Source organism: Zootermopsis nevadensis, unplaced genomic scaffold (genome assembly GCF_977971745.1).
Source record: "Zootermopsis nevadensis isolate Lab colony 2312 unplaced genomic scaffold, Znev_1.0 Znev_ptg000022l, whole genome shotgun sequence".
Classification (NCBI taxonomy): Eukaryota; Metazoa; Arthropoda; class Insecta; order Blattodea; family Termopsidae; genus Zootermopsis; species Zootermopsis nevadensis.
Window position 1 is genome coordinate 10,431,572 of NW_028259154.1, and position 24,299 is coordinate 10,455,870.

A 24,299-nucleotide genomic window follows, 5' to 3' on the forward strand; every position below is an offset into this window, starting at 1 on the left:
TTAACTCTACCGGTAGGTGGGTCTGCGTGCGTGTGTTTTTGTGGTTGAAGTGAGTGACTAGTATTTATGAATACTGTAAATAAAGGCGAAGGAAATGCACGAATATCAGATATGGGAATGGAACGAAATTGTGCGAGACTTTTTTGGAATTACCGAGCGTAGCAAATACGAATGAAACTCAGAACTCTGGCGAGCTGCTCATGACGAGGACAAGTTACTGGAAATGTCGGAAGAAAATGTCTGATGAAGCTGAGATTTTATTGCGTGAACACTGTAGTGTGTTAGTATTTGAATGTTGAACTGGGCACAAGATAGAAAAGGCCTGGTGAGGAGACGGGATTCCAGAGACAGGAAATGCTGTGGCGAGACCCAAAAGAAGCAGCATCCTGTGGATTGACGTGGGTGGTAGGGAAACAGAGCTTAAATAAAATATCCCAGTTGAGACCACGAGGGGGAGCAGTCCCCGGAAGTAGTGTATTCGCGTCAGTGGCGAAGTCCCTCAGGGGAAGTCCCGTTTACATAAGGCCTGATCTAACCTGAGATAATGGAGGCAACGAAGTACCCATCGAGGCGAAGACAAAACCAAGGAATGTAAATAACAATAAGAACAATAGAAATATTTATAACATTATACTACCACTAACAATAGGATGAAGAATACAATGAATAGTTACTAAACTCCTGTCTTGTAGGTTGTCTACGTCCCAGGAAAACTATACCCATTTATAAGAGGTAATTTTGAAATAATGTTTACTGAAGACTACTGGATATTCTTCCGGCCAGAGATAGGGTAATTTTACGTTTAATTAGGATCCGTTCTGAACATTGCAGGCAGACATGAGACCACGCCCTAAATGTCAAGCGAATATCGAGTAGATAGCTGAAAGAGATCAGGAAAATGAACAACTCTTAGCAGATACTGCTGTTTGAGATTTCAGTTTCTAACGAAGGTGAGTATGAAATTGACTGTGTTTTGTTTTGGGATGTCGAACTTTGTAGCCCAGTTTCAGATGTGTGTTTGCTGCCCCTATCATTAGGGCGTCCTGATCATGGAGGTGGCAAACACCTTCGAAACATCTTTAAACTATCAAAATACGCGACCCAACATCTTCATACATGTGTTATACACATAATATTATTGTTTTATTCCATATTAATATTTTTAAAGAAATTTCATAATTATGGACTAATATAATTCATAAATAAAATGTCGTTGGGGTTTAAACGACAGTTGTAGAATTACGAAATTTGCCATTAAAATATTTTTACACGTTTTAATATTTTGTGTATGAAAAATAATAATCTAGTCAAGCTTTTTTTTTAAAAAAAAAATCCGTTTCTACCGTGAAAATATGGACGTGCGAGCCTGCAATCATTTTCTGCCGCTATAAATAAGCGGCTTACAATACGACACAGCATTATATTAAGCGGATGGACGCTTTGATCGGAAGGGGGCGGTAGGTGTCCATGTTTACCGAACCGGTCAGTTGAGGGCTAATCTGACAAGTTAAAATCAAATGGAACTGCGGTTCTAAAATTTTCCGTCAAGGCATAATTGTCATATGCTCCTGGTACCAGTGTATTGTCGTGCTGCCAACTAACTCAGTGGTACAATAGGTCATGGCGACTCAAGAAATTCTGGTTTTTATAGAATCTGAAGTTTCATTGCCGTATTCATATAGCTTATCGTTACAACCTGTTCTGAGCAACTCATGTAAGTTCAACCTTTGTTTCCAGTTTTGTCAGGCATCTATTCTGTTATTATTATTATTCAATCTTAGCCAATATGTGTAAAATGGTCCCTCCTCTCATCATCACACTGTTGGTACCAACCTAAAGTCGACAAGGTGTTACAGCCCGGAAGACCAACACAGATACAATATCTTTACCGTTGTTAAAACCGAAAATATGCTTTTTAAGGAATATAGGCTTCATAATTTTTTTTATATTAACACGTATCCACAAATCTGAACGAAATCTGCTTTCAAAATTCACTTCTGTATGAACGCAGTTTGCAGTGATGACCAAACACTGTATCAAACGATATGTTGCCTGTTTATCGATTGGTCTTTGATCGATCTGAACAAACGATTCTGTTTCTGCTGGTGTCCACCGCGAGGCGCTGCTAATAAAGTATTTTGTAGCGCAGTACTGATTTTTATTACAGTGTGTTTAAATGTTGCATTTCAGTGCGTTAATTCTACAAGCTGTTTCGTAGTTTCCAAAAGGAAAGTCGCAATGCTTCTACGAATAAAAATAGTTTAAAGCCTCTTTTATAAACATGTTCTTTGAGATTTATAAGTCCCTAATTGACCTCTCTTTATTTAATTCAGACACAACTCTACCGTTGAAAGACCTATAAATAATATAGATATCTGACCGAAATGGAATCATAAATTAGAGGGCCTTTTTGACAAAACTTGTATCTGTGCTGATAACCGTGCATAGAATTATGAATTATATCTCTTAGTGTACTTTACTAAATATACACTAAATAAAGTTTTTTTTTAAAAAAATATGAAACCTAGTTCACGACCAGATCTTATACAAATTTGTAATACGATGAGTAATTTTAGAGAAAATTTGATTTGAGCTTCGCGTTAAGTGATATTTACGAGTACAAAAGGAGATGAAGTCCTGTATACAGCTGTTAGTGTTGACACGAAACGTCAAATAATTTGAGTGGTTTTCGAGATGAAAAATGTGCACTGATGGACAGACAGACAGACAGACAGACGTAAACCACCTCCAAATTATGCATAGACTATTTCATGCACAGAAATTTTTGTATGTTCTCCCTAATGATTTGATTAGTTTTCATGACTCTCACAAAATGTCGGTGATTTTGAAGGTAACTATTGGACCATATTCTTTATTTTATTTTGGGATTTTCCAACATGGCTTCTTGTTCGAGAGCATTGTATTTTGAACTTCCTGTTCAGGTGCTACTAAATTTGAATTTAGATCAAGATACATATTATTTTCAGTGAGTTTTAAAATGTTTTTCCTCATTCACTTTCGACAAATACTGAAATAATGCAATAAAATAGGCTATTTGTGGTTCACCAATTATCACATTTGGCTTGGTTTCATATTCTGTGATTTCAACCAGTGTAGTTGATACAGTGTCATTAAATCATCCGAAGAGTCAGTCACGATTGATGGAAGACGCTGGAGGGTTCTGTGAACCACTGTTACTGATGAGGCTTTTATGTTAATCGGGTGTACGAACGGGTTCTAACTTCTTCTAGGTCGTGTTATAGGTTCAGTTCAACCAGCTTCTAGCCATCCCCGTGTTACAGCAAGGAACATCTTCTGTATTCACTGCGTAATTAACGCCGACGGTGATATACGAACACCTTGATAATTTTTATCTTAATGTGGTTTACAGCCTATCCGAAATTACAGCACACCATGTTTTATTCGGAGCTATGAAGCTGGTTTACATTTTGAAATTCTTGTGCGTAGGGCGTATCTTAAATGACTTCAAATGAGGAAAGAGGTTTATCCAGAAACGTTTTGTTAATTAGAACTCGCACTTAACATTTGTGCCAGACCATGAAGTTATATCCTGTTTTCCTTTAATTCCTTTCGTTAAAGGAAGCCTTGTTAACTGAATAAGTAATGTAATGTGAAAGCTCTCTTTGTACTAATCACGAATTAGAGGTGTGTGCGGTGTGATGGTAAAGATACACTTTTTAATGATCCTTCCGAGGATGGCATTAATAAACTTTTGAAGACAAAGCTCTTTTAAATGTTACAGAATGTCCATACCTTAGTGGATAATTTTAAGGGCGAGTAATTATTTATTTGTAACATGTAGGATTTGAAGCCTTCACGTTAGTGAGTCTGAAGATGGCTGCATTCTGATAAGCCTGATGATTGAGGCAGCAAGGACCTCTGAAACGTCCGTAAACTTCTACCAGACTACACGGCTCAACGACCCAGAAGACAGCTATCTTATTTGTACGAACATGTAGGAAAATTTTATATATTACAAAGCTGTCACACAAGATTAAAGTTTTTTCGTATATGTTCACGGAAGTTCATACGTAAGTTTTTGTTATGTGTTAAATATAAATAATTACACGTTCTTCTATCGTCCGCAAATTTGTGGACGCCCAGTAAGAATTCAGTCCCTACCTCAAAGGAAACCTAAAATTTCTTCATTACAAAGACCAACTTGTTTAAAGGAAATAATCTCTATTTTAACAGAGAATCGTGCAGAACTCAAAAAAAAAAAAATGAAGTGGTACTGGTTGTTAAAGCAGATGGTATATATAGTTACCTCTCGGCTCTAGTCACTTTGTACACGGTATCCATACTATTAGTCGCTCGTTAGCGGGGTCTGTAATTTATGATGAAAAGAAAAGTCCCTGTACGTACCGGGAATCGAACCCCAATCGTCCAAACCAGTAGCCAGTAACTTCACAGTTGTTCAGCGTGAGATTAATAATGATAAGGTAGTTATTAATTGTGGTTTTTAAAGTAAGTGTTTGGCATTGTGGTCACGTAAACGTAGGGTTGTCAGTAATGGACCAGAAGCAGAAGACATATTTTATTTGTATTTCTGTACGGTGATGTTTTTAACATAATTTTCGTAGTTGAAACGCTCCTCATGTATGAATGGTAGATGTTATAGGGTGTGCAACGAAGCGTTGTTATTCAGAACAAGTCATGTTTCGAAATCAAAGGAAAGGCAGTGTCAGGAGACGCATGCTACCAATTTCAAACCCCAGTTGATTCAAATGTTATCATACAAACGTGGGGACACATCAGTGCTGTCCGAAACACCAGGTCACTGCCCTGAAATGAGACATCTTGTTGAAAGGGATGAAGTCAAGCGCTATTTCGCTTTGCTGACTCGTGTTCTTCTGTGGTCTCAACAGAAATTTCGAAAGTCCTTCGTAGTTTCTTCTGTTTTGTTTGCGATGAGAGTTGGTTCAGTAGTTTTGTATGCAAATCCTAAATAAGACCTCGGAACAGTAAATTTGACTTTCAAATCCTGTTATTCAGTATATAACTTCCTTGTTTATGTCTTTACGCTAAGGTCCTTGACAACGCAGCAGTACTGCCAACCGCTACACGATAGCACTGTCCCTAAATCACATGGAGTCGCTTAAATTATTGTTGTACGAACAGTATGGAAGTGGACGTTTCGGGGGAACATTTTTATTGTTATTATCGCGAATGGGTGATACTGTCTAATGAAACTGGAACTGCTAAAAGACTCATTTTCAAGCCCAAATATGATAAGACAATGTCTACTAGCAGTGGAATATCATTGACAGGGGAAAATAAACAGCTCACAGTGTCACTTTGTTAACAAAAAATCTCACATTGGCTGCCCTGGGTGTGAACCCGGGTCTCTGCAATGAGAAGCCGGCTATTAACGGACTAAGCGCGTGCCTTCATTACCAAGAGTGGAACTATGGAGTGATAAGGAATTGTGGTTAAAATAGGGATTTGAGATCACTTCTGTCGATCTCCGATTTCTGTTTAAATCACCGCTCCAGAACACTCCACATTTCAGCCCTGATGATGGAGGCAATATGTTCGTCTGAAACATCAGGAATGCCGCGCTGTTCCACACAGTGACATTATACAGAAGACGGATCAGAATTTGTAATATAACTCTGTGAAAGTATGATATTTACGTAAAGTTTCAGGATTACCGTGGCATTTACGAGAATATAGCTTTTCTGTGGGGTTTTTTCTGAATCATCATAGTGATGTTATTTCTTCAAGAGAAGTAGGCTTACTGGAAATGAGACTGACAGACGTTTTGATATCAGTTGGATTACTTAACGACTCATTACCACCGATATGGAGTACATACTCTCCAGCGTAAGGATAATAGAGAATTATAAATTAATAGTAACATGAAAGGAAGGCATCGTGGCATATTTTAAGTTAATAGTCGGTGATACACCAAGAGAGACTTGAGGAAACCACGGAAGACCTCAGTCATAATTGTAAACGTGTCTGTTAAGACTTTATTCAAGTGGCACCAGTTTTGAATCTTGTCAACAACAAAAATGTGTATACACAGCAACAATTTTGGTGGTCGCTTGTCAGTATGTTGTTTAACTCCGTAAAGTGGTCAACACCTACACTAGATTCACTAATTCACTAATAGGCATTGCTAACATACGTAATGGTTTAGTTTATTAAACATTTTTTTATTTAATTTATTGAATATGTGTAAATATATTTCTGAAACACCCTGTATTATGATTTTATTAAATGCTTTTATCTTGACATAGGTTGGTCTATTGCAGATAGTCGTACATAATCGTCTTCTGATCTCATTCGGCTATTAAAGTTTTGGGTCGTTGAATAGGCCAAACGTAAAAACTAGCAAATAATTATGAACCTCTGGTCGTTCACACTTTATCGCATGTAACGTGTGTTGAATGAAAATAATGTTCGTATTCGATATATCGCCTTTAAATAGCCTATATCCCATCATTCATTTATCATTCCATAGTACTTTGGCTTACGTAATTATCGCAAAGCGAAATACTATCGACAGTGAAGACAGTTCGTGATACCGTTAGAGATTACGGGACTGTCCGGCCCCCGGATTGAAGTGGCACATTCCCGGTTAGAGTGCAGTTCCCTCTACATTGAAAATCCCCGGACTAAAGAATTAAATCGATGTATGAACCGCTGCGATGAATTCCGTGTGATACCATGCAGAGGGGAAAACGCGAGTTTTTAACTGCGTAAGATGTAGAAGAGATATCTAGATTCGATCTGTTTGGTTACTATGCGCAGTGGTTCGCTAACGATCATTGTCATGAGAATTTAAAAACGAAACAAACCTATGTCTGTGTTTGATACAGAAACACAGAATCTCAACGAAACAGTTTTATGTGAGGTTTTTATCGTATAAGACAATGACATTTCAGGTAAAATCTTATAGGTTATGACGATGAAAGCACAAATAACATTTTGAGGTGAATTTAGTCTTTACAGTTTCTATACAGTATTTTGGTTTTAGGAAAAGATCGGTTTAATATATTTTAAGGATAAATTTAATGTTTTTATAAATTTAAATTTGTTACCTAATGCTCTAAATACGAAAATATGGCTTGGTATTTCATAAACGCGGGATATTTTTTTACAAACATTTTTTTTACTCGGAGAATCCAGTCATATCAGAATCCTGTAGATGTGGACAGAGTTTATTCCCGAAACGTCGGTTTACTACGGTAACCAGTTAACGCGGCTGATTACCCGAGAAGATTTTATTGAATGCAGCCAGTTTGTTTATTCCAAGACCAAGATAACGTATCAATTGAAAATGTTGCTGAATTACAGGTTGATTATGTATGATTAACTGAAAAAGGTTTTTAAGGTCACTGGCAAGGCCAAAAGCTACTATCCCAACTTTACTGAGAAAAACCACGAAAAATCCTTTCATTGTAGCCGGTTTTCCAGTACAATTTTGATTCTTACTTTTTGTTTATTTAACGACAGTTTTCAGTTTTATATATTGTTGTATTGTTGATGTCGATTGGTGGATGAATGTGAAATATGAATTTTGAGGGATATGGAAGGAAACGTTTGTAAACTATATTAAGGTAATAATCACTGAATTTTCTAGGAGGGACTGAGAAAACTACAAAAACGTCGGTCAGAATGTGTAGTCTGTGTGCCGAGATTTAAAGCCCGAAACTTCTAAACACGCAGCAGAATGCTAACCACTACCTCGGCATTGCAGTCAGGGATTTGAATCGGAGACTGCTGAGCAGTCAGGTTCTTCGCCGTCTACTGCTCACGAAGACGTAGAACGTAGCCTTTTACTGTTTCAGTGGACGTTTGATGTGCGCGGTTGGTATCCCTGTGGGAGTGAGAGGTGAGCACTCATTTTGCAAGGAGCCTCGTGTTCTGTTTCTTCAGCTCTGATACGACCGAGTCCAACTTGTTTGAAATGTCGTAGAGATGCTATCTAAGGGGACTTCAAGCAACACGGCAACACACAAATGTGTTGCGTGAAGTCATGGAGACACTGATAAAGCTTCGCTTACCTGCCCAACGAAGTACAGTCAGTACAAGTGCACCTGGAGACTCACTTCACATTGTTTCTTTATACTGGCCGTAAAATCTATAAATACATTATATATTCAAATGATATAAGCTGTTTCTTTACCACTTGATGGAACTGTGTTTTAGCTAATACTGTGAGATTTCATAAAATACCTAAACGTATGCGTTTGAAGTTGTGTAGAATTGTTTGGTGTTTATTTGTTGACGCTTTCACAACTGTTTTAGTTTAAATAGCTTTCGATTAACGGGATTGTTGTCAGTCATGAATTGTGAAGGATTTGAAAGGAGTAGACGGCGCTATCTCAGTATTTATCTTGAGGAACTGAAGGAAACTATGGGATACATGTATCTGGATAGCTGCTTTTCGGACCGAGGTTCGAAACTTGGAATTTTGGGTACGAGACGGCACATCGACCACTTAACTGCTACGTTCTGCAGCAGGAACTAGAATTAAAATAAAGGAGCGAGTTGACCATTCATCTGCCCCAGCTTGCTAGTTCGGCTCTGAGGATGGAGGCAGCGTTCATCTCTTAAACGCTGGCCTTGTAATCCTGGAGTCTCGGGTTCGATTCCAGGCGGTGCCCGAATTTATAACTTGTGTTGGGCAAGGCCGTGGTCTAGGCAACACGGAGTTTTCCTCCGGGGGCTTCCCCGGTTTCTCCGTGGCATCCCAACAATTACTCCATTCACACACAGAAGAAGACAATGGCAAACCACTTCTGGATCATCTGCCAAGAACGTATGTGAACAGGTCCCAGTCCGAGAAAAGGATGGAAGGATCCTGTTCATATGGACCTGTCGTCAGACACAACACTAAATAATAATAAGATGAGGTGATCTAGCGGTTAGAACGCTGGCCTTGTAATCCTGGGGTCTCGGGTTCGATTCCCGGCTGTGCCTGAATTTATAACTTGTGTTGGGCAAGGCCGTGGTCTAGGCATCACGGAGTTGTCCTCCGGGGGCTTACCCGGTTTCTCCGTGGCATCCCGACAATTACTCCATTCACACACAGAAGAAGGCAATGGCAAACCACTTCTGGATTATCTGCCAAGAACGTATATGAACAGGTCCCAGTCCGAGAAAAGGATGGAAGGATCCTGTTCATATGGACCTGACCTGTCGTCAGACAGAACACTAAATAAAATAACTGGAATTCGAGTTGTAATAGTGCCTTGGAACCATGATCGTATTTGAATCCCACTTTACGCTATAATCTCTAAAGTTGAAACAGTTTTGATTTGACCTTGAAGCCGTGACATTATTCTGAATGCTGTCCTAAAAACATTGCCCCATATTAAAATGTTCTTACTGCTAGTACTTTCAGCATGCTGTTGAATGCTATGGGCGCGTTACCAAGTGCTCAGACGAAAAACACTAAATTGTATACAAACTTCGAAATACTAAAAATACAAGAATGAGATTAAACAGTAGAAAACTACGAAAGTAATGGGAAACTGAGAGTCGGCAGATGTTTCTATACGCTGTGCGTCTGTGATGTTTGAAGGTCGAGTCAATTCTCCGCTTGGAAAGACAGTACATGAACCAATGTTATCTCTCTGGTTAACACTACAGGCAACTCTCGGTTTACGAAAGAGTTCCGTTCCAAGACGTTGTTCGTTATGTGTATCTTGCATTCCTGAGCTTTTACGATACGTATCGTGTACGTCACGATACTCGATCGGTTCACACCATAATGACGAGCTATGCCCACCTGCTTCTGATCTCTTTATGATGTATAGCTTAGTTTCTGAACTAATATTGCGTATTTTATTACTACCATATTAATACCAGGACTGCTATTTCGCTTTGGACACATGATCGCTTAAATTTTTAAAAAAATATATTTTTAAATCATCAAATGCAGCACTAAACTTGACTGTCTAAGATAACCTATGCAAAGCAAGTAATGATCCTATTATAATAATAGGGGAAATTAACGATTTATTTCCCACGAGAAAACATTCTACGCTGTGTGACATGTAAACCAACGTTTATTTACTGGCTATATTAGTTTTATTAACCAAGAACTCTTCAGTATAATTATCATATAATAATTTTCTGATAATTATTGTATTAAATATATTTTTTAAAATCAAATCTAAAACTTCTTGACGATGGTGAAGAGTCAGTTGAATAAAAATTTCCTTGGATATTATCCATCGTCTAGTAAATATAAAACGTAAAACAACGTTTCGGAGATGGGACTCTATCTCCGTCTTCAGGTTACTACACAGTTAGCTCTATCTAGTGGGCCAAACTGTGTAGGAACCTGAAGACGGAGATAGAGTCCCATCTCCGAAACGTCGTTTTTACGTTTTATATTTACTAGACGATGGATAATATCCAAGGAAATTTTTATTCAATATTTTTTAAAAGTTTATTTGTTTAAATCTTACAGTTATGTCCACTATACGTTTGACGTTTAAGCAACTCTATCTATTGTCGACTTTAAGAAATTTTGAATAAATTTTGACGTTCATTATGGCGAATGTTCGTAAATCGAACGTACTACATTCGCACAGGGCCTCAACACAGTCGTTGCCACTGCAGGTTATAGTACGCCAGCCATATTCCCATTTTCGTTGTATCCACAGAACCTTGCAATAATCCTCTTTATTATTCTCGCTTGGATTATTGTGCACGCCTTAGAACATCGCCTCTTATCCTTGTGGTTCAGAGCTCTGTAATCAGATTTGCGCAGGGATTTACAAAGGCCGAATTCAATGCCCTTTGAGTTTAAACATTCTCTTCACATTCGCACAAGGTCTCACATAGTCAAAATTGCTGTAAGCTTGGACATGAACTTAGCTTCGCTAACGCAGTTGCTACACGGTACGACTTGTGAACGCAACGCTCTTTCTGCACAAAATAATTCATGTTTTATTACGGCGTTGTACTTACGAGGTGCGATCGGAAGATTTCCAGACCGCGCCTATAAAAACCCGTACACTTACCTCAGGTATTAAATTCATCCATCACCCTCGAAGTAGTTCCCCTGGGAGTGAACACAACGATCCCAGCGCCGCTGCCAAGCCTGGAAGCATCCCTGGAAATCTTTCTTTGTCAGCCTGTCAAGCACCATCTGCGATTCTGCCTGAATCTCTTCTATCTGGCACACTGATTCACTATGAATGTAGGCCGCACCCCCTAAAGGCAGAAGCTCGTACTACATCCGGTTCGCCATCTATTGACACAGTCTTTAAACTTTCCGATCGCACCTCGTACAATAGCATAGTCCTTGTTCTCGTAGATTAGAGTACCGCGTTCACATTTGTACAGGACCCGGTGGATCATCTGAAATCAATACACATTAATTATATTTACGGTCGCATCAGGAAACAAAGAACGGATGTTAGGAAACAAAGAACGGATGTAGGCAAATATTCCTTTGTAAATAGGACCATAAGAAGCTGGAACCAATTACCTCCAGGCGTGCTAGAGTCTTTCCCCTGTAAATTAGGCACCTTTAGAAAGAGGGTCAGAAAAGTAGTTACAAGCTAAGGGTTATTAAGTTGGGAATAAATGGTGATAAGTGAAGTGAAGTGTCTTAGTCTCCAAGTGATGAAGGGCTGTAGTTCTTTGGGATAAAATTTTCATGTACTGAGAGCGGACTTTATATTCTACTCTTAAGTATTGTGATTAATTAGTGGATGTGTGTTTTTTTTATTGTGTGTCAGATGTTTTATTTTGAGTGTGGTATGTTGTATTGTTGTGTCTCATTGTATTGTTGTGTGAGTGCATCAGTTCATGACGTTTGTAATACATTACAGTTATTGTCTTATGTCTAGGTGGTATTAAGTTCTTTTTTTTAAGTTAAGTACTTGAGGTTGGATGGTTTTGTAATTTATGAGTTGGTTGATTTTGAGTGGGATGTGTTGTTTTTGTTGTGTCCTTTTTTATTGTTTTGTTCTGTCTCTGTGTTGATGTATCTCATTGTATGTTGTGTCTTATGGTTTTTGTTGTGTCCTTTGTTTATTGTTTTGTTGTGTCTCATTGTGTTGATGTATCCCATTGTTTGTGTGTCATATTGTTTTTGTTGTGTCCTTTTGTTTATTGTTTTGTTCTGTCTCTGTGTTGATGTATCTCATTGTTTATTGTGTCTTATTGTTTTTGTTGTGTCCTTTGTTTATTGTTTTGTTGTGTCTGATTGTGTTGATGTATCCCATTGTTTGGGTGTCATATTGTTTTTGTTGTGTCCTTTTGTTTATTGTTTTGTTCTGTCTCTGTGTTGATGTATCTCATTGTTTATTGTGTCTTATTGTTTTTGTTGTGTCCTTTTGTTTATTGTTTTGTTCTGTCTCATTGTGTTGATGTATCTCATTGTTCTGTTCTGTCTCATTGTTTTGTATGTTATTGTAGGACACTGCCACCGGGTATAAACCCATTTGCAGTCAATAATAAATAATAATAATAAAATCTCACAGGCAGTTCGTTGAGCGATTTGTGTGACAAACATGGAATGCTTTTATCATCGAGTTAAAAAAAATATGAGATAAGGAAATAGTAGTTCAGTCCATGTGCAAGAGTGAATTAAAAAACATTTACAGAATGCTTATAAGCCGTCGATTAGTAGGTTATTTAAGGACGCTGTCGAATTAAAAAGTTGTAGTAATAATATTAATAATAATCCGAATATTGTTTAAATCTTGTCAGTTTAATCACAATAAAATTCCTATTAAATATTGAAATATTACTATAATTAACATTTAAATATTTAAAATATATTAAATGATGTTCTCTATAGAAATGTTCGATTTACATTAGATCATCACTTTTTCATCACTTTTTACACGACATGTTTCAGTTCTTAAAGAACCATCTTCAGGTGTATAAAATTATATAAACTTAAATATAATTTCTTAAATGCAACTTTTAGTCAGATGTTTATCATCTCAATAATCCGAACCAAAAATGGAACATGCCTCTTAATTTATATAGCAATACCAACTGACATGAATGTAATTAAGAAGGAAGCGGGGAAGATCTTGATATACGAGGACCTTCTCATTGAAATACAGCGAATTTGGAAAGTGAAAACATAAGTAATACCAATAATAATGATAGAGCACTTTTGAGTTCTTGTGGACTCTCCACTAAATGTCCGTATATTTGGATTAATTCGCCATTAGGATGCTTTCAGATATAATTTACGTTTCTATGAAATTTTTAAAAACTTTTCTAAATTCAGTGAGATTTTGAAAGATAATTCAGTAAATTACAGTTTCACATAGAGAAAATTTATTCCTATCAACTTCAACCCAACATACTATGTTAGTGCACAAATGACGTCGTTAATAATTGTCGATGGTGACCTGGTCTTTTGGGTTGTGATGATTTGTCGTCTTTTAGGTGGTTACTAATATTTCGGGAAACCATCGCCGGTGAGAACCTCAAATCTTTGATAATTAATTCCAGCACGGTATCTCAAATTTTGATTAGTGTCGTAAGCCTACAGTAAATAGCAAATGTATTGTTCCAGTGAAGAATTTGCATTTCTGTGAAAATCTCGTTCGACTGTTTTCTATGCGTTAGGTTACGCTTTCGGTATCATGTTTATAGAACATCGAAACTGTTCAGCAATATATATTATAAACGTCGCTGTTGGATCGAATTTCACCCTTTCCTATGCTTTCATGCGAACAAATCGAGAAAGAACACAAACTCCATGTTCGTTCCGGTACATCCTCCTTGAAGTAATTTGCATGAAAGCAGCTAGTAAGCATTTAAAATGTAAACCAGCGCTGGAAATTCCTCGCCTCGACTCGACTCCTCTTCAATCTGCAAGTTAATCATTACACAGCCAACCGCGAGATATCAGAGACATCTATGTTCGAGGACGAAAGTTACAACAAAAATTATCTGCACAGATAATGAGAGAGAGATCGACGAAGGGACATGACATGTGCGTGAAAGTAACACCTGGAGAGATAACAGTTGTTAATTTATTAAACGATGCTGACTTAACTGCACAGGCTGCTAAGAAGAGTGGAATAAAAAAAACACGAAATAAGAGTTGGTTTTTAGATCGGATTTTAAATTCTCACGGTTGAGAGTGTTAAGACGTCTGTCTTGTGGGGTTTTGTGTCAAATGTCATGCGTAATGCTCCAATAATGGGAAAATTTTTGGTAAGGGGAAATGTTTTCAGGAAAGCATTCAGCATGACGTCAAAGCTTCTCCGTCCAGACAGTACACTCCACCTTGATATGATATCAGTACCAGCATTGATTTAATTTTATTTTTATATTAAATCATGTAAAGTGTGTTAAGGATTCTAGGAATATTTTAATTCTTATCGTTTCTCTGGTGAGTATTTCAATCCGATCCGTATATGTTAATAGACATAGAGGCCAGTTTTATCCCTTCCGCCCGGTGGAAAATCAAAAATAAAATAAACATGATTAACTGATAAGAAATAAGTTATGTAGACGGATAAAAGTTATTTTCTGTCAAGTAGTTCCTGTGATGAATCATACGGACTTGAGGTTCTCACAGCAGTGAGTCTGAAGATGGCTGTCTTCTGGGTTGTTACGACATATAATCTGGTAGAACGTTACTGACGTTTCAGAGATCCTTGCTGCTGCCATCATCAGGGCGATCGCCCAACAATCCAGAAGACACTCATCTTAGAATCATACGGACTCATGAATATACACGATCTTCAAGTATGCATTTAATTTATCCGCTTTAAGAAGGCTGGTAGATGCCTTTGTTGCTGGTAACCACTAGGTTGGTGGGACAGCAAACTCCAATTCGCTGTCAGGATCGTGACTTCCGGAGATGAAATTTTCGACCTCCTGAATTCAGTAGTAGATTGCATCTGTTTGCGCGGAACTACTTAACGATGTGCAAGAGAGCATGAGAATACAACGATCGCCGAGGGGAATCCCCGACCAATCGCTTCTCCCGGCTCTGAGGAGGTTATGACTCTGGAATATTGTAAATGCGTACAGCCTGTCAATAACGGATGAAGTCTGGGAATTCGGGAAAGTGATACATTCATATCTGTTTCTTGTCGTTATGTGAAAGTCCGATGTGGTTCAGAACGTACGTTTTCAATGCCGTCGTACAGCGCGGGGGATTCCTGGAAAGCGTCTGTGGAAAGCTGATGCAGTTTAAAATTCGTACCCAATAATATTTATTTGTAAGGAAAGTTTGAAAAGAATAATTCGATAGTTTAGCATTTAAATAAAATGTTTTCGGAAAATTAAATTTTAATATAAAATCTCAACGGAATCTTAAGGCCAACTGCTGCTGCGATCATATCACAGCGTACCATACCTAAAATAATTATTTTCTAATCTAGTATTGTATACTTACAATGTTTCTTTGCCTCTGTACCTTCTGAATTTATGTAACAGCGTAAGCGAGACGTTCCGCGGTTTACATGATGATTCTAAGACGAGGACGGGGGTGAGAGACGCGGTAGGAAGACAATTGAGCTGAAAATTTACTCTCTTACACATGAAGAATAAAACAGACCAAGTTGGTTACACACAAACATAATTAAAAGAAAAATCTTCTTAGGCTTTTAAACAGCAGTTGTGTTCTTCATATGGTACTACAGCGTGTGTGGAAGACCGCGTATAATAGAATTCTATGCTCCGAAAATAATTATTTGCATTTATTATCACTTCTGTAATCGAGCGCGTCCTTCCACATAATATCAAATTCCTTATTCGCATTAATTCTGTATTCCGTTTCATAAATCCGCTGTGGGATTCGACAAACAGAATATCAATGCCTCATGGTATACATGTGAATTTAAATATGCATATGTGTGTTTCAGCGCTTGAAATTCATCAAAATATTACTTAGAATGTATAATGTATGTCCGTTACAGAGAAATGTGGATTAAAGTAATTGAGAAACTGTTGGTACTTCTGTGATAATCTGTGCGAAATATAGACTTCATGTTGAAACTGGGCATGTACAGTTACCACTGCTTTTAGCAGGCTTATAATTAGACAGAACAATGAAACAATTGGTAATCATAATTATCTAGTTTGTTTGTAACGGGTTTATAAAATGCAAAACAATTATTGAAGTCCCCGACGTTGGCAGGCAGAAAATTTACTCCACCTTTTAGTGGAAAGTAAATTTTGGCTGTAATGGAGGGGCCATGTTAGCAATCACTCCATCTACTGTCCTCACGAAAAACGATGGAAAATTGTGTACTTTAATTAACGTCAAACCAATAAAATTTTGAAGCTTATTAAGTACTGTGAATTTTGTAATTGGTAAACAAGATTTTTTTACCGCGTTATGTACCATGCTTGTGGCGGATAAAATGTTCAAAATGTGGTTCATATTTGATAGAGGATAATATGAGAACGAAATTGAAGAAAAAAAATATACACTTCCCCTTGCATGAAATCCATAAATTATTGACGAATGCGTACAAAAATAATGGATTGGCGTCGCTGTATGCACAAAACAAATTTAGTTTCTCTGAAAAGTAGATGCTATCCGGGTTTTGTACAGCGAGAAACATGACATTGTTTGTCGAAGCTGTATTAATTATATTATGATAATGATTAGGATTTGACGTTTCTGACGGCGGTGAGGGCACGTCCTCACCTGATTCTGACACCATTTCCGACCGGTTAGGCCAAGGATCTTCCTTGACGGTCAGTTTACTATAACTCTAACCGTTTCCACACTCACGGCTATCTAATCGCCATGATGATGAAGGCAGCAAGTACCTCTGCAACGTCGGTAAACTTCTATGAGACTACACGGCGCAACAATCCAGAAGACAGCCATCAGCTATGACAGTCCATTACCGGAGACGATATACAGGGCTAGTCTAAATGATGTTCCCGATTTGAAACACGTGTTACTCACGTTTAATGAAATTCAGATGCACGAAATTGGTACCGATGGAAAGAGAAACTCTCCAAGTTTATGTTGGTATACTACGCGGCCGCGTAGTAATACTATTCGCCGCCAGGGGCGATATGAGAGAAAATGGCTGCCATCGCAGACAGGGGAGCCTTTTGTGTCATGGATTTCCACGTTCACCGGAACTGACGCCCTGTGATTTTTTTCTGTGGAGGTTCGTCAAAGATAAGAGTCTTCGTGTCAACCTTACCACAGGCCTGGCTTGATCTGCGAGCGCGTATCACAGCAGCCATTGCAGTAATCGATTATGATATGCTGCAACGTGTCTGGGAGGAATTCGACTACAGGCTGGATGTGTGCCGAGTTACCAAGGGGGCTCACATTGAACACCTGTGATGTACTAAAACAAAACTTGGAGAGTTTCTCTTTCCATCGGTACCAATTTCGTGCATCTGAATTTCATTAAACGTGAGTAGCACGTCTTTCAAATCAGGAACATCATTTAGACTAGCCCTGTATTAAAATCTTAAGTTTGGTTACCTCCTTAAATTACAGTACCGCCTTCAGGAAGCGATTGTTTATAAAATTGCAGTCAATTTGCAGGCTTGCCGACCATATCTTGCTATTAAAAATGTACCTCAGGCACACACTGCTGTTGGAATCTACCAGCTGATACGAACACGTTCACACGTACAAACTAGCGTTACTGAAAACTGCGATATTGTGCTAACCTACCCTAATTAATATTGTAAACTTTTCTTTATAGCGTAGGAAGATATCATACATTTAGTTTTCTCGTTCCTGAAACCTTATATTATGCGTTGTATTATTTCTAAATGTTATAAGGATAGTTATTTTAATAGAAAATGTTATTGCCACAGACAGTGTTTGTACTTGGCAAGTAAGTTTGGAATTGTAAATGCAAAGAGAAACTCACTTCATTCTGTATTATAATGGTTCAAAAACTGTCTCAGGAGAAAATAAAGGAAGGAGGTATTCTGTTATTATATTTTCGTATTCTTGTTGGAAATTCTGCATTGAAGAGGCCACTGGAAGGAAGATCTAGGCTCATGTAGGACTTACGAAACACATTGACGTCGTTTTTACAATATTGAATGTTGGATCAGTTCCAGAGAAATATTAATACTGAAAGTAGCTCATTCGATATCCGAATCGATATTGTAATTCGTGACGGCCCTGTCATAAAGGAGTGTTAACCACTATGTCACAGTTTTCGTTGATGATTCTGTATCATCGAGTGTTGGACGCCCCTGTCTAATCTGGTTACTCTCCAATTTCAGAGCGATATGAAAGGTGGTCGTCCATTTGCGACGTCCTCGTCTAACGATTCACATGACTTTAAAGTGCGTTAGGCCACAATCAGATTTTGCGTTAGGCAACGCCTGAAATTCAGGACGCAACCCTCATCACAAGCTGCCACTACCTTGTCGATTGACTTCGTCCTGAGAACGTTTAATCTAATTCGCGCTGTCATCATGGCTACCCCCATTGATCTATTGTAATTTCCTTACCATCTTTGACGATGAGCTGGGGCCCAAGGGGAATTTGATTTTCCAGAAGTCACAAAGTCCACATCGCCTTTCTGTTTTGATAATGGCTGCTATTTACCGTGCTATTTACTGAGGTCAAGAATAGTTGGAGATCTGCCTCCACGCTTATGTAAAATCTCGGATAGAGCTATATTTTTACCTTTAGCCATCTAAATAAAGTCCCCTGTATCGTGTTTTGAAGGCCCCAGGTTAGAATCTCGTCTTGGACGTCTCATAATGTCTATATGTATGTAAATGTTGCCAACTTGAGATCTTGTAATACGAAACTCGAAGTGAATGTAAAGTGTTCTTAACTTTCGGAAGTAATTTAACTACTTAAAACGTATCTTGCACCCATGATTCACCTATGGTATTCATGGGGCATGTGTATATGAGGATAAGGAATAAAATACGAAACTTTTATGGAATATGAATTTACATTACCGTGTTCACGAACAGCAATATTGGTCTCAGTCCGCGCTCTATTAGTTGAGACTATAATTATATTATCCTGTCATCTACTAGTAGGTCTTCCAAATAATCCCTTCACTTCAGGTATCTATCAAAAATTTTGTATGCATTTCTCGTCTCGTCCACATGCCCCGTCCTCCCTCCGCAATTGTCATTGATCTGTTCATCCTAGTAAGAGTTACGGAGTTCGTCAATACGCAGTTTTCTAAAGGCTCTTCCTTCTTAGTTCGAAATATTATCCACGCACTGTGTTCTGAAACACACTCAATATATTGTTCTATTAATGTAAGAAACTAGGTTTCGTACCCATGCAAAGACACCAGACAAAATTGCTTTTGTATCTCTTAAAAGTTTGCATTCTTCTGTGTTAGACTTGAAGACACACAATTCTGAAATGGATGCAGCACGTAGTTAATCTGCTCTTAATTTATTCGTGAATGTAATTTTGACTCGAAATATTGTTCCCAGATATTTAAAACTTACCATCGTTTCCAAGGATGCATTAGCGACATTTATGTCGTCATTTTATGTTTTATTCTAGTGACATAACATGAATATAAATTTCCCTCTGTTTCTATATCAGTAGCTTATTTTCAAAATCGTCTTTCTTTGTGGTGTTCCTGTTTTTTCTCAGTAAATTAAGATAAAAGCGGATAAATGATTGCATGTTCCCCATTCGGCTTTAATTTAATTTTGGGGAGGTGTTCTCTTTTACACTTCGACTGTCACGAATTCTTTCGGACTATGGAATCACTCCAGATATTTTAGACAAGGTCTAGCAGAGGTACGATCCCGCGATAAGACATGTTTACAGTGCTGTCCATAAAGAATAACTACAGTGATTTACGTTAACAAAACTAAACATGACGTAAAATGATGTTGGACACATCTTCACTGTTTTGTGAATAATTTTAGCTGAAGTTGATATTAGCGCTTGGCTGTGAGTCAGGCAGTTCTTGCTGCGAGTCGGGAAGTAACAGTTGCATTATTTTGTATCACTGAACGCACTGTGTGAAGCAGTTGTTTTATTAAACACGTTTACTGTGTATCGCAAATGTGGGCTGTTTTATTTATCAGTTGTGCTTTACTGTTTTACAGTGACTTTTTGTAAGACGACAACACTGTGATAATGAAATACGCTTAACATAAAATATTCTTGTCTTTAGTGTTTTGAAACTTTTCCCATCTACACAGTGTTTACTGAAATATAAAAACTTTTGGTGAGAAAAAAGAATATAACAAGCAAAAATGAGTTCTTTAAGAAACATTGTTCGATATACAACGTTAGGATAGAAGAATATATTTTGAAATTTGAAATCAACGTCTAGACTGTTATGTAGTTGAAGAGATTAAACCAAGAGTATGTAAAAAATACGGTCTAAAATAGGTGGTCGATATTTGTATATTGTAATAATCTAGGGCTCTTAGTTTAAGCAGAGTAATGGTTCTTGTGAACACATATACACGGTTCTGGTTTGTGTGGATAATAAGACGGCTGAATTTTGTAACCTCCAGTGTACATAAATAGCGTTGCTTCCTGTATTAAACACGTGTTAATTTAGGCCTACATATATGTGTTTTTTAAAGCCGACGTAACACGTAATTTGATTGGTTATAAGGAACCATTGCTTATTCTTTGATTATTGACTTTCTTGAAAGACGAAATATATTATGAGTATTAACATTAGTTTCACATTAATTTTGACCGACGTTTCGTGCATTATTGATAAACGAATAAAGCATAGTTTGCCATATTTGTAAAAGAAGACAAGTATTCGAATATAAATCGAGATAAACTTTCGTTCATTTACGGTTTAAACACGTTTATATTTATTTATAGTTCAATTATGATGTCTTTTCAGTAGTTCATATTATATAGCGCCATATGTGAATATGTTCTATGTTTCCATTAGTAATAAACGTGTTTCTGCGATCACAGATAGTTAGAAACAGCATTTGAAACCTACAGGACAGATTATGAAAGTGGGTGTTTAGCCCGGTGTAGGTATTAAGGTGGTTTACATCGTAAACATAAGTAGATCCACCAATCTATGTATTTAAATTTTAATTTAGAATCATCATTCAGTTTGTTAGGCGAATTGTGTTAAGTTATGCGATATGAAACTTCGTAATATTTCTTTCTTGCAGAGTTGAATTGTTAAATGTTTGTGGATTTGTTGAAGACCGTAGGGCAAAGGATTAAAATCCATTGGCGCTGCTTCGTAGAGGCCCATTGCTGTCGACTAAAAGAAGAATGGGACAGAGGCAGGTACGTGACTTGTTGCTTCAACAAAATGGCCTCCACTTGTGTACATGTGGAGACGTTTATATGCACAGGAAACACAAATAAGTGACTGATCCAGAACTAGTTGATACTGTGAAGGAATGGAGGTACTTTAATCATTCTGGTATATATCGGGGTTATATGAGCCCTTTTAGGAGAGAAATTTGGTTCACGATTTTGACCTTACAGTTTTGTATATTGTCGATTTGAATCCTGAGGTTTTGAGTCTACAAAGCAAAAATTTTTACAACTATTTCTCCGAAATATAATATTTCCCTATGCACTTTGCTGTTCTTTTGTTTCATATGCCAAAGGAGAGTGGAGATGTTAACATTGAGTGTTGACCTTGAATGTGACGCACCTTCTCCCATCATGCTGAAAAGACCACCTGCCAATTCCAAATGAAAATAAAAAAACATTGCAGATAAAACTTTGTATTGGTGAGGCAAAAGATGAATTTTCCAGAGCATATTCTGTCTCCTAAGAAAGCAGGAAGAAACACAACGAAGAAGAGGCATATTGTTACACATTTAACGTCATCTGAACATATGAAAAACGCCAAGCAATCACAAGAAAACAAACAAAAGTCTACAGCGAAAGTACTGGAAAAACGAAATAAGAATTCACAGGGGAGATATTTTTTTTTTCTGATGTTGATAGAATGAGTAGTGAGTCATACGATGAAGCCTTGTGTAGGTTCCCTGAAATTGCACGCAGGTTCCCATTGTAGACTTTGAAACCCGACTGGTTACAATATCGATAGTGTACAAAGTGATGTCACGAAAAGTGTGTTGTAACGGATCGGAGGAAGGTGATTACTTGTGAAAGTTGGCTGATTCAAGTAGCCCTTCCACTGACTTGACAGGCCTGCCAAATTTTAGAACGTTACAATTTGAAGAGGATTACAAAATTAATAATTTAACACACAAAAGTTTAATTTTATGTATTCTTTCTTCAGTAGATTAAAGTGAAGAGATTGGTTCTGTATAAAAATTAATGTCGAATAAGATAAATTATTTTATGTCTAAAATTGGAAACGTCGAAATAGATTCGCCATATCATCCTATGCGATGTAATCACTAAATTAAATCGTTATAATTCCAGTGAAAAGCAAGTTCGTTGTCTTTTGTTTTAGTTTTCCGCTAATGATATCATTAAAGAACAGACTGAAATGGTTATTATAAGTTTTTCATTACACAGAACCTAATTAATACCAAGTTAGTTACAGTGATATAAAATAAACTTTCCAGATTTGAACAAAGTTAACATTCTTCATATTTCTGTGTCTTCGTTTTAACTTCAAACTTAGCAATTCTATGTCAATTTTAACTTCGTTTTTTTAAGTTCTTATATAACAAATATTTCTTAATATATAGCGTATATCTTATTAGATTCGTTAAGGAAATTTCTTAAATATTTTGTCTCTCCTATTTACGGCTAACACATAAATTAATATCATGAAGATAATAAATGCATGTCGAAGCATGCTGCTTCTGTCAAATTAATAGAGTGACAATTTTTTTTAATAGTGACATTTCATATTCTCATTGCGTCGAGTTTGAAGGTGGCTAAATTGTGTGATGATGAATACTGACCGTCCTGATTATGGAGGCAGTACGTTCCTCTGAAACTTCGGTCAGTATCTACCAGATAACAACACACAAGAGAACCATCTTCGTTATATTTAACAGTGTTCAGACTTCAAATAAAATACTGTAATATGCATATAATAAATTACACAACGTAATAATCTAATTATAACTAATATATTTTCATATGTAATATGTAACACATAGGCGGTTGATATCAGCTGGTGTAATAGTTGAATGAATCTTTTTGCACGTTTCTTATGGAGAAATTTTTTAAGCTTTAAGTTTAAAAATAATAAATTATACACTCTATCAGGGTTGTAAACTTACCTAAACGCTGACTTTTAAAAAAAAAATAGAATATACATAAACACGCTGTAATCGGTTACGGTTTGGTTCTGTATTTTTTATTCAGTGTCTTGTCACTTGAAAATGATGTGCTATTACACACACGCACTCCGTTTCGTCCCTGGTCTGCCCCCTGAACCCCACGCCTACGCCCAGTTCTCTCTTGTTACTTGGTTATACAAGCGGCTTTCTGTTTTCCGTGGATTCGTGACGTTTCACTGTTGAAGAAGATTATCTTCCGTTGCTTTGTTTTCACACTGAAGTAGGGCGACGGACTGTGTTAAAGCCCTCGGCAGTTTGAGTTTCCGAAACGCTAAGCCTACCTCGAGTTACCGGTCAATTATGACGTGTGGGAAGGAAACTCGATAACAAAATCGATTTTGGGCTTCTGGGTTGTAACGTTAGAAATATGCAGATAGTCTTTACTCCCAAACAACTGTTTGTAGTGCGTCGTATATGGTAATAAGTAAACTTATGATGTGTCCAGCTGCAAGTGGTAGCTCGTAACTTTGACGAAGCAATTTTATGATGTCTTGGTGTAAGATTAAAACACTCTGAAGGAGAACATTGTATTTGTTCCAAGAAGCTGGAGTATAGCGATATAACACAGAAGGTAAATTACTTTAATATTTTACACACTTTATTAGGGTAAGCTAGATTACTTCTTGAGAATCCATTCTTAATAATTATGAAATTTTGAAAAAACTGATAATATGTCCTCACCTAAAACGAAATCATCCCGCATTCAACAACTGTTTCATTTTGTAGGCATCCATGATGTCACTTTGTTCTGATACAATCAATTTTGGAAGACTTGAGGTTCTCACAGCGGTGAGTATGAAGCTTTCTGTCTTCTGGGTTGTTGCGCTCTGTAGTCTGGTCGATGTTAATCAACGTTTCAGAGGTCATACTGCCTCCGTCATCAGGGCGATGAGTATGAAGATTTCTGTCTTCTAGGTTGTTGCCCTGTGTAGTCTGGTCGATGTTAACCAACGTTTCAGAGGTCATACTGCCTCCGTCATCAGAGTATGAAGATTTCTGTCTTCTGGGTTGTTGCGCTGTGTAGTCTGGTCGATGTTAACCAACGTTTCAGAGGTCATACTGCCTCCATCATCAGGGCGATGAGTATGAAGATTTCTGTCTTCTGGGTTGTTGCGCTG

General features: G+C 37.4%; 1 protein-coding gene across 17 annotated transcripts in view; it reads left to right on the forward strand.

Annotated features, from left to right (window-relative positions):
• SPR (G protein-coupled sex peptide receptor) overlaps window positions 1–24,299 on the forward strand; it is a 619,021-nt gene that overhangs the window by 490,328 nt on the left and 104,394 nt on the right. The window contains exons 7-8 of one of the 17 annotated variants that reach the window (XR_015536568.1): window positions 21,067–21,187; window positions 21,517–22,405. The exons of 15 other annotated variants lie outside the window; for them this stretch is intronic. The gene's annotated coding sequence lies outside the window, so the exon portion shown is untranslated. Of the gene's footprint in view, window positions 1–21,066; window positions 21,188–21,516; window positions 22,406–24,299 lie in introns of those variants that run through there. One more of the 17 variants, XR_015536569.1, reaches the window with a different exon arrangement.